This window comes from Salminus brasiliensis, chromosome 17 (assembly GCF_030463535.1).
Source record: "Salminus brasiliensis chromosome 17, fSalBra1.hap2, whole genome shotgun sequence".
NCBI classification, from domain to species: domain Eukaryota; kingdom Metazoa; phylum Chordata; class Actinopteri; order Characiformes; family Bryconidae; genus Salminus; species Salminus brasiliensis.
Genome location: NC_132894.1, coordinates 27,261,588 through 27,272,166, shown reverse-complemented (window position 1 = coordinate 27,272,166; position 10,579 = coordinate 27,261,588).

The window sequence follows — 10,579 nt, the reverse complement described above, 5'->3', positions numbered from 1 at the left end:
AAAGAATTGGAGAGCTAGTGAGAGAGTAAGACAGAGAGACACTGAAAAAAGAGTGGAAGAGAGATGCTGAGAAAGAGACAGAGACAGAGAAAGAGAGAGAGAGAGAGAAAGAGAGAGAAAGAGAGAGAGAAAGATGTAGCTGGCGGTGAGACGGATGGTGTGCCAGCAGCGTTTGTGGGAAAGTGACAGGGATGGGTGTGTAATGCTATTGATCAGCACCACCCCCATTGATCTCCAGAGAGGCAGCGGTGGTCTGGATTAAGAAGAAAGTCCTATAAACCTGTATGGGGCATTACATCATCAAAGCGCTCCCTGGGCCTCATCGGGCAAACATGCTAAACGGATTTGGAGGAGGGGAATTGACTCGATTACAGGAACATCATTTGGAGAAGTATAAATCAGCTTTATTGTTTAGATTCTGTCTGAACACCGACTCCGGCTCGCTCCGAAACGACGCCCACACCTCCGCTTCCCTCTCTCAGTATCTCTCTGCGTTCTGTTTTCTTTGAGAAGTGAAAGGTTCCCCGCTGCAAAGTTGAGTATGTTGTTTTTGAAAATAATTGGTTTAACCGTGGCTCCCGCCTCCTCGAGGGGAGAGAGGAGCTCTGAAAGCGTTCTCCTGGGCCCTACTCTTACATCGCAACCAGCATAGCTACTGTCTGTTTGGATTGCGCTTCCGATTGCATAACACAGAGCTGCTGTTTCCTCTGAAGATACCTCACTCTTACTCTGCTGTCTGTTGAGGATGCTGCTTGCATAATAATGTTGGTCCAGGCTTTCGTGAAAAAACAAAAAAAGTTCATTAGAGATTAATGAATGTAGCCATAGTGAACAAAAAGTAGACTGAAGTATAGTAAACTTTATTACGCTACAGTGTACTAAAGTGTACTCATAGCAACACTGATGATTCTACTATTATACTTTCTTTTTACAAAATCATTCAAAAGCCTGACTTTTATTGTATTAAGTGTACCTAACTGTAAACCTAACTTTAGAGGAGAAGGCAAAAATGTGTTTTGAATGGAAGTCATTTTAAAATAAGAGTTTATTCCAAGTCATTTAGAACATTTTTATTGGTCTATTCATCCAGAATTATTTACACAGTGTACAGAGAGCAGCTACAGGGTTCAAACCATGGAGAAAACTTAAGACAGACATAAATGGAGAAGGTTCACAGCATGGTTTTCACTAGACAGCAGCAATATGTCTTTCAATCCATATTTCACGTTAACTTGTGAAATTAAAACACATTGAATAAGTATTATGACTGCATCACTATTACACACTGAGTATGTTAGAAATATGCTAAAATATATATTGAATCTATTTATCTTAAGACCCTTAACACTCAAAGGCTTATTATACCCTAAGGCGTATTACAGAGCAACTACAGGTAATTGCTGGGACTTTTGGCCTACTGGCGGGCCATAGGTTTTTAGGGGTTAGGCCAGGGTCAATCCAGTTTCCAGTCCTGGATTTTATCCTCACTGGAAGTTAAGGGAACAGTTAATGGAATTGATGAGCCACATAATGTCACATTTAACAAGAAGTACAAAGTTCAGGATTTGAAAATGGATTCAAGGTCCAGATTTGAAGACCTCTGTCAGACTTTACCTAACTAACATATTAACAATGACCTAATTCTCCAGTGCTGGTGGTCACTATAGCATTTAGTCCCTAATACCCTACACAGCTGACTCAGTTACTGGACTGGAGAAATGAGTAAATCCAACATCAGTGAGGTTTATTTTTTATGCGTGTTCTTTTACAAATTTTTAAGTATTTTAAGTATTTATCAATAATATAATGTATTTTGTTTTCAGAAGTGTGATCAAAGTATACTTGCAAGCATTTGATGAAAGCATAGTATTCATATTAATATTAATAATACCTATATTAAATACATACATACACTAAGTACATATATATGCTATTATATTTAAAACATACAGATGTAAATATGTTTAAATACAGGTAAGAACCTTTTTGTCAGTAGGGAGTCACCTGTGTAGGAGGTTCTGTTTCTATAACGGGCTATAATTATGAGACAGAAATCTGTAAGCAGTTATTCCTAATATAACAATATGTGTTAGAGCAGCTTGTGAATATAATAATATTAATATAATAATACGTTAGAGAGTATTATTTGATAAGAGTTTACATGATGTCATGCTTTTAATTACCATTTCTAAAAGTAAACAGTGCAGTTCAGTAGGTTACATTTCACACAGAGCCACTTTGACAAGGACTAAATTGTGATGGCTAGATGGCATATCCAAAACATTAGACCGGGCTTGTGAGGTGTCGCCAGTATGCCGTGGTCAGTACCTACCAAATGTGCTGTGAACCAACAACAGATTCATGGATGCCCAAAGCTCACTGATGGGATCCCCTGTGGCCCCACTTCCCAGCATACAGCAGTGAAAGGGATCAGCTGCAAATATCTTGGCGCCAGATACCACAGGACACCTTTGGAAGTCTTCTGGAGTCCATGGCTCAATGGGTCAGAGATGTTTTGGCGGCAGAGGACCTACACAATATCAAGCAAGATTTTAATTTTATGGCTGATCAGTGTGTAGTGTAATGTTATATACTATACTTGTCCCAGTAAATACATTGCATTTGGTCATCTAAGGCACATGTTTGGCCACTCTTGGAGCGGGTGGGGAGCGAGGGGAGGTTGTATTGTACTGTATGTAGATATTGTAATATTATGTCATGTAAAAAAATTATTTGATGAAAACAGTCCAAACAAAACAATGGATTATCATTTCATTAACAAGATATAATATACTAAGTAATACTAAATGTGATGTTACGTTGTATAAGCTGCCCAAAATTTCAGCAACTCAAAACACATCCCTGCATTCCTCGACATGAGATTTTTTTTTTATCTCAGCTAAAAGCAGAATACAATGAACCAAATAATTTATTTCATATTTCACCAAACTACTGTTTTAACTCTCTCCTGGGCCTGAAAGATAACTGTGGTATGGAGTTATGGAGTGTCAAAATCTGTGCTATGTGTAGAAGTTTTGATGCATGTGCACACACACACACACACACACACACACACACATAAGAGCACACCTCAGTCTCCTGCTATCTGTATCAGCTTTCTCTCTCTGGCCTGTGCACAGGTATCGACTCAGGCTACGATACAGACAGAGATTGAGAGCATGAGAGGGAGAGAGAGAGAAGGAGAGAGCGAGACAGACTGCGAATGGTGAGAAAGAGGGGGGGAGAAGGGAGAGAAGAGACAGAAGGTAGCTCTCAGCTGTTCACTTGTACTTAAGGAGTGCATTTACTTTCCATTGATTTCCAATGCTTTAGTCAATTTCCTGTCACTTTTCATTGCAAGTACATGGGATCTCAGTTTAGCTGCTTACAGGAAAAAACAGGGCGAGTCCGGAGGGGAAATGTGGGCGAGATTTCACTCAGTCTGACTGTTCTAACTCCACAAAAGCCATTCTCTACGGACACACGGTGGCACTGGATGGAGCCATTACACTCTTCAGCACATACTCGCCTTCACAGGCCACTGTGATCTTTCACCTAACCTGTTCTATCCCCTGAGAAAGTACTTCCCCGATTGCTGTTGATCAATCAGCTGTGATTAGTTGAGTTTGCATGATGATAGTACATATTTTAGCCATATAGCCATACTTTTATAGCAAGGTCCATAAGTATTTGGACAGGGATACAATTTTTGAAGTTTTTACCCAACGTATTAGATTTGTGATGAACTAAGATTTGTAAAGAAATGAAGAACAACTAAGCAAGATGTGATGAGGTGAAGTGTAGACAAGAATATAGCATTAATCATTACCTTTACAGCCTTTGTTTTACACAGTCCTTTTTTTACAGCCCCAAAATTAAATGACATATCATCGCTAAGCAGCTTTAGGGCCAGTTATGCTCTGTTACCTTGTTATTTCCTGACATAAAAGATCTGAAGTTGATTGAAGGTCCTGAAGTGTTGGTAACCATTCTTTGAAACTTCTCAATATGCAGTCCAAAGGGATGCTGGTGCATCTCTTAAGTGAATGGTCGCAGGATTCTTTAGCACAGTCATAAGTGAAAAAAAGTTCTGAGTGAGATTCTCTGGAGAAGTAAAAGCAAGATTTACTAAAGTATAGAGTAGTAAAGAAAAGGTCTATGGTCTGAAGCATACAACATCATCTGCCAAACATGGTGGAGGTACTGTTACTGCATGGGTATGTATAGCTGCCGGTGGAACTGACTGGTCTTTATTGATGTTTGATGGCGACTGATAGGTATATGTAGCAGAATGAATTCTAAAGTGTGGAGAGAGCTACGCAATACTTTCTCCTTAGATTCAGCCACATGCTGCAACATTGATAGGATGGCCCTTCACAGTACAGACCACAAAAGCTACCCAAGAGCTTCTCTACTGTTCTCAAAAATGCAGAGTCAATCACCTGACTGCAACTTAGTTTAGCATGGCTTTCACTTACTGAAGACAAAACTGAAGTCTGAAAGATGCACAAACAAGCAGTACATGAAGGCTCTGTAGTACAGGCCCTGGAAAGCACATTGTTTTCAAGTCCACAAAGAAGTTTCACACACCATCACCTTATCTTTTGTCATCTTGTGTTTTGGCTTTTCGTCCACACTGAAACACAGGTTTGTTAGCTGAAAACTCTGAGGTAGAGATTTTTAGCATTGTCATGTGGATGGGCAAAACAGAGCTTTATAAAAAACACCTACTTACTCCCAATATAGTGGACTACAAAAGTCATAAAACTACAGTGTACACACACAGATTACACTAGATTACAGATTTTAATTTAGAAATAAATGTAAATGCTGTTCTATTACAGATGTATAATGTTTAGATTACAGATAAACAATGCTTAGATTTCAAATCCCTAATTTCCTGACTTGCATAGTACATTATATAGGGAGTAGTGTGTAATTGGGGTTTAAACCTCTGCGTTTTCTTTCTTCATGGTTTTGATGTTTCTCTGTATGAGGTATTATCGTCCGATACAGGGCTAGCATGCTCCTGCAAGTATTTTCGGCTTTTCCATTTCGGAACTTTCCATTTTTAGAAATGCGTGTGGACAGGGCCTCAGTTTTGGTCTTCTTGTTCAACACAGAAGCAACTCAAAATCCAGCCCTTCCTCTCATAGTTTTCTCCACTGCATGCTGATGCTGATGGCATGGTCTGAAATCACCAATATACATTTATAAACTCTTCTTGTATTGAAAACAGCAGCTCTCATAGAGTAGTCCATGTTTTTGTCTTCCATGTTTTTTCATTACCCATGTTTCTGACATCATTTCGACTTTTCATACAATAAGCTGTAAAGCCTTATTTTCTATTTTTTTCATCCAGATATTTATGAATCTTGCTGTAGTTAATAGTGGCAGCTCTGTCTAAGATCATTAAGCCTGGACTTGAATGGCCATCTTTTTTGAGCTCACACAAATGATCAGAAGATTTCTTTTGTCCACTCTAATATAAACATGAATAACCAGGTTTACCAGGACTGGGAGTTGTTTATGCTGGGGTGGGGGGTGGGGGGTGTAAAGAGATTGCGCCTGCATACGGATAATGGATCTTTTGTAAAGGGCCTGCTGATGGTCATAGCATTGCGCAGTTCACAAACACAATGCTAAACGCTCTCTCACTCCGCTAATGTTCTAAGGAGGCCTTGACGGGGCAGCAGTGCTGAACATGATGGGTTTGTGGGGTTTCTTTTTTTTCTTTCTTTTCTTTTTAATGTCTTTTTAATCAGCCCTGGTTCTGCACCTCTGCTGTCCTGGGAGGACAGAGCGAGCAGCTTTTTCTCAGATGTTTCCTTTTTTTTCCTCCTCTCTTTTCTCAGTGCAGTTTTAATCAGATGCTGCTGTTGTCTCGGAGTGAAAGTGGAGCGGCATTCCGGCCTGTCTTCTTTCGGAACATAATCTCCTTCTCGCACTGAACATTAATCCTTTCTTATTTCTCACTCCCTCCCTCTATCTCTCTCTCTCTCTCTCTCTCTCTCTCTCTCTCTTTTTCTGTGTTCCGCCCTTTATTACTTCCAGGTGTGAAAAGAGCCCTGCTCTGCTCAGTCAGATGTGTGTATGTGTGTATGTGTGTATGTGTGTGTGGAGGTAAGAAATAACCTTTGTTTGGCATTGTGCTGTTTTTCAGAAGGAAATATTCGCAGAGCTCAGTTCTTGGAGGAGATGGGAAGAGCTGGGGGGGGGGGGGGGGTGAGTGGACAATAACAGGGGGTGAGAGGGGCTTTGGAGAGATAAATGCATGGCTGGAGGAGAGCAGCCAGGTTTTACAGGCTGAGATGTCCTCCGGGTATGTCCATTGAGCCCCATGTTAGTGTTGGACGCCACATCTATGAAGTGGTTGTCTTGGCAAAACGAACTTCCATGTGTGGACAATGTGAATATATGAATACAAAGTTAATACACCCCCTTTCTTCTTATGAGGCCTTAGAATAGCATAGTAAAAAGAACACAGATTTTATCATGTTGGGTCATTCCTTGGCGAGCGGTTCATCGCTTTTATTGCTTTTGGCCGACCTATGTTTATTGTGCTATCGATTAAAGGCTAGTTTCTTCGTAGATAAAAGCAAGAAGGGAAACACACACACACAGACACACACACACAGATTGTAAGACAGAAGAGTGCTTGTGCGTGTGTGTGGACAGAGAGAGAGAGAGAGAGAGAGAGAGTAAGAGAGAGGGAGCGGCAAGGGAGCTGTGATGACAGAATAAGGGGAAGCTCCGTGGGGAGCACTTGCATGGAAAGTTCCAGAGCGGACTCCTGTCCTCCGCTGTGCGTTATGAGTTTGATGACTTGTCTGTGATCACTCCCCGTACACTCCTGTTTTTACAGCCATTTCAGCACTAGCAGGGCCACTCATAATTCACCTTCATTTCTCCCTAATTCCTTCCACAGAGCACACACAGACAGTGTGAGAAACCCACAGCTTCCACCTCTCTATCCTGCAGCAGCAAAGACATGCAGTCCACCCGCTCGTGCTCCAGCCACAAATACAATCTTTGGTAGCAGCTGCTACTGTTAGCTTGATTGCAGTGAAATGAGCAATGCTCTGTAGTTAAGAGTTACATGTGAGAACAGATTGTTGGTTATTTGGTTGTTTGGTTAGTAAAGCAGAAGCACAGCTGGAGGAACCATCCATCCAAACAGGCAGGAGGGTGGGTACCCGTGTCAAACAAGGTGCCCACCCTCCTGCCACTGCTACCAGCCTAATGACTGTGTTAACAATGTACACAAAGTCCAACTATCTGCCACTGTTATTATTATTACCACCATTTTAACCATTATTACTCACATTACTCTTACCATCACTACTATGATTATATTAGTTATATTATATTATGATTATGTTGCACACCTGAGCAGTAGGACAGTCTTATGCAGTGTTTCGGTGACTTTATAAATAGTTCTGACCAGAGGAGAATGGGTCACTTGTGAGTCTTGCTTCTTCCAAAAGGCTTTTTATGTCTTGTTGATCTCTTGTCCTCTTACTGATTGCTGATTCTGCAAAGCTGCTTTGTGAGTATAAGTATGCTGGATTATATTGTTGTAGCTATTTAAATCTTACACGTTCAACCATGCTAATGGTAGCATGGTTACACAGAAATAACGTGAATAACACACATAAATTGCTGTATTTTGAGAAAAGATAAACTGCATGCTAGAGTTGCAAGAGTTTTGCCAATATTTGATAAAGCAATAGTGGCAACGGGATGTACTATTTGTTGAAAGTACAATTACATCAATGCAGTTGCTTTGAAAGAATGCATCTGGAAGGAAACTGAACAACTGAATTGCCCATTCAGCCAGTGAGGTTGATCAAGCTTTACAGAGCGCTGGTAAAAAGTCAATTCAACTGAATGAATTGAGCAACATAAGATTGAGTTAAATGATTCACTGTGGAGATGGACTATGACCGAGCTGGACAATGTTGTCGTAGCTAACCAAAGCTACACTCTTTACATAAAATAAAAATAAAGAAAAAGCAGAAGAACCATCAAAGATCTCAAAACTTTGCCTGGTAAAGTTTTTTTCTTTTTGCATTGGTGAAATACCATTAGTAGATGGTCCCACAGTCTAAAGAAAACTCATTTTATATATATAAAAAAAAATATTCACCTTTTTGGAACCATCTTTTGTGATAAATAGAACCATCTTTATAAGGTAACAGTTAAGGTAAAATATTCATAATATCTAAGAACCCTAAATGGTTCTTTGTGTTTATTGAGCTCTATATTGAACCATAATTTTTACTATAGAACCCTTAAAACCCCCCACTTCTAAAAAAAGTAGATGTAAAAACCATATATAGCTCCCAGCAAATACACATGCTAGAATTTCTCATTAGGTTTTGCCAATGTTCTGCAAAGCAATTGACCATATTTGTTGCAAAGCTTTACACAACATTAACAAAAAGTCTATTCAATCTAATAAATAAAAGCCGAAGTTAAGATGTGCTACATAATGTAAAGCCAACCTATTCTTCCATTGAACTCTGAAAACGTTATGTGCTACATTTTCTCATTAGGCTGAATGTGTGAAGCTTGTCCGGTCTTGTAACAGCTGCTCTGAAAGAACACACTTGTGGGCGGAGCATGGCAAGGTCAGTAAGATGCACTCGTAGGGTCATTCACTCTAAACACTCTTAGTATTGTGTGTCTCTCATCGCTCTCTCTCTTACAGCTTTACACAGAGCGGGAATGCCGGGCTCTATTTTTTTTAAAGAATAGATTCCTGTATTCCTGAGAGGGAAACACGCACATTGGAAGAGCCTCTAATCCAGTGATTTGCTCGTCTTAGCTGAAAATTGCCGTCTTATCCAGGAGGCACAAGAGGCAGGGTGAAGTTCAGCAGCACAAGTTTGAACAATTAGCAACCAGCCTGCAAATTACACAGTAATGCAGCAAACTACCTCTCAACAAAAGCGGGCTGCTTTGTCTCAAATCCTTTAAATTCCTTCCGGAGGTGCTCTCATTCCCCTTTAAAAACCAGCACGGCTGCCCATTTTCACTGTGAAGCCTTGCTATTAAGAAAGTCAATATATTACATATTTACTATATATAGTGTGCACTTAGTCAAGGCAAGGCTTAGGCAAATTTATTTATACAGTGCATTGCAGACACAGGTAATTCAAAGTGCTTTGAATAGACCAACTAAAAGCATAAAAACCTAAAAATATAAATAGATAAAAGAGAACAAGATAAAGAAACTTAGGAAGTGGAGAAGGTGTGCGGGTGTTCTGGTCCCGAGGGTTTAATCAAAAGCACCGTAAGAAGCTTAAAAGCATTCAGTGTGGAATATTGTTTGATATTGGCGAATGTTATTAAAGTTATTAAAGATATTAAAAATATATAAAAAATGCACACATTTAAAAAATAAAAATGTTCTACTGATATGTATTATAATGCTTTGAAAATGGAATGTAACCATTTTTCCCTAATGGGTTCATCTTAAAAATCTCATATACAAAACAGAAGAGTTTAATCTAATATGTTACCATTGTTTTCCCCAGTCTACACAGTCCATATATGGACTCTCATCTGTAAAATTCATTTTTTGCTAGTGCGGCCCACACCCTATGATGAAGCGGGAGGGTGGACTCAGCGAAGTCCGGGCGGGCTTTTTCTGTTGTCTGCGCATGAAGCCTGCCACCCTGGAGGAGACAGGGAAGTAGGTGGGCTCGAAGTTTGTTCGAATGGGGATAGAATGTGAGGTGTGGGTATAGAAAGGGGATGAAGACCTATAGAAAAAGGGGTTTTTGGGTGTGGTCTTTCTCCTAAAATCAGCTTAGGTTCTCAAACACAAAAAAAGTACATTTATATGTTCAGCTGCAGACCGAATTCAAAAAGCTATGACCTTATTTACACCTAGTGACCTAATGTGACTAGTATCTGGATTTCACCATGATTAGGACAAACACGTCTCTGCTTAGTCAGACTGAAATCCGATCTCTATGTGGGACAGAAAAGGCAAACTTGCTCATTGCACGGCAGTTGTTACCTGTGTTTTGGTCACGCTCAACTATAATATGTGGCTCCAATGTGTCTCAGAGCACATCCTTCAGTGGTTTGAATGATCAGATTAGTATCTGTATTGGATGTGTTTACACTTGCATTTTTATGTGGCCTGATACTCAAGACCAGATGGCGTGGCGGGATGGGATGGCGTGACGTCGGCTTGAGAGTAAAGTGACTCAAACTGCGAGACAAGTGACCAAACTGCTCAGTTAATCGAGCATTCCTTCTGCCCTCACCCTGCATGGCAAACATCAGCCAATCAAGCTCAGATATAGAAACGATCCTGAAAACCAAATTGGGCTTAAAAACAGTCTAAAATCGTACAGTGTGTGTCTAGCTTTCGTCAAGGGCCAAATTGTGATGGCCAGACGACTGGGTCAGAGCATCTCCAAAACAGCAGAAAGGTCCTGTGGGGTGTTTCCAGTATGAAGTGGTTAGAACCTGCCAAAAGTACCAAAAGGAAAGACAATTGGTGGAATGGCGACAGGCTCATACCTGCCCAAATGGAGGTTGAACACAAGCCAGACTAACT